The sequence below is a fragment of the Pomacea canaliculata genome, linkage group LG9, assembly GCF_003073045.1.
Source record: "Pomacea canaliculata isolate SZHN2017 linkage group LG9, ASM307304v1, whole genome shotgun sequence".
In the NCBI taxonomy this organism is placed as follows: domain Eukaryota; kingdom Metazoa; phylum Mollusca; class Gastropoda; order Architaenioglossa; family Ampullariidae; genus Pomacea; species Pomacea canaliculata.
In genome coordinates, this window is record NC_037598.1 from 23774551 (window position 1) to 23776340 (window position 1790).

Genomic DNA, 1790 nt, shown 5'->3' on the forward strand with positions numbered 1-1790 from the left:
CACTTTTTCTCCTTTCACCGCCATGACTAGTGTCCTGCTAAAGTGCACTTGCGTAAGAAGCAGGAGGGTGAGGGCGTCCCTCCCTCCAGCTCAGCCACGTAAACATCGGTGTGAGACAGGTAGTGACCCCCCCACACACACACACACTTCCCACGGCTCAGGTGTGTAACGCCTTGTCACTTCCATATTGATTCACACCTGGGCGGCTTCATAACGATGTGAATTTCTTGCTTAGTTAATCACGCTTGGGGTTGGAGGCAGCAGGCAGGAGGGAGGGAGGATAGGTCCGGGTGACTGTAAGTTGCTGCACACGCCGTGCATGACAGAGGACAGTTATCTTTTTTTTTTTTTCTTCTTTAAGGATGGCACGATAGCTCAGCAGTATAATTATCCCCTTCACAGTGATAGAGTTTCTGCTGCTGGCACGGAGAGAAGACCCAGGAATCAGCTAGTCCCCACCCGGGAAGATGGTATTGTCCTGTGTTTAAATCTTCGTCTCGGGGCTCACACACACACACACTCGCCTCTCTGGACATGACATCTGCTCCCCGAGACTTTCCGAACATAAGCTAAATCGATGTTCATGAGTCTGGGTAATTATATTGACGATTATTTTTCGATTGTCAAACAGTGTTCTGCACAAGGGTCAGCTGAACATAACCAGCATCGATCTTGTGTTACATACTTTTGGCCGAAAAAAATAAGGTATGACAAATGGTCTTGTCAGCATGGGGCTGGCAACAGTTGGCGACAAGAAACATGGCTAGGATGGGTGTGTTGTGGAGAGAAACACTGGGAACATTACAGTATTACAACTAGCTGTCTGTCTGGTTATGACATGGCGGTAACCTTAGAATCATCTGAATACAGTTTTGTCTACTTGATGGGTGGTCAAGAAGAAATAAAATCGTGCGGGTGCATATATGTGTCAGTAGGTATTTTTGTACCAATGTAAACGTTGTTGTCAATGATTGAACAGTAGCTATTATCGTCGTCATCATCATCATCATCATCATCATCATCATCATCATCATTGTGCATATCCGTCCATATTTCCTGCAGACGTGTGGGCGCGCGGTGGGTGTGTCCGCATCATTTTGATCGATTAGAGCTATTTTTAGACATGATGGAGACACGTCTGCTCGCTCCTCCGTCCACACTCACACACATCTGCACAAATTCGGAGGAAGACCTGTGAGAAGCCAGGGGCATGAGACTCCCACCTGATTACACGCAGGATGTGAACTCATGACTCATTCTACTACCTTGAGGCTGCACCACCTTGCCTTCCATTCACATGTGGACGTGTGTGGGTGTGTGCGTGCATGTGTTGATACATTCACATCACCACCATTAACTGTTCCAGTTTGATTCTTTATCTCCACGTGTGTGTGTGTGCCATATGTTTGTATGTCGGAGTCACACCACCACTTTCCGGCTGTACCACTTTGCTTCTATTTATACGAACTTGAAGGTGTAACTGGGAAGTGGGCGGGTGGACACATGTGTGTGTGTATGTTTGGTTTTCCTCCTTTTTATCTTTTAATTTTTCTGTGTTGCCTGGCAACAATTTTAGTCGATCACATCCTGCATTTTTCTATTCACGTGGCCTTGCATGAACTTTGTGATGTTTACTCTGACGTGGCTGTAAACAATTTCTGGTGTTTGTTTGCATACCTAAGTGTTTTCGAGCGGAGTGGTGGTGGTACAGGTGTGCGGGGGGAGACAATGTCTGCTGTACTTCTCCTCCCAACTCACGCGTGCGCAAACCGTGTTCATGGTCACGTGAC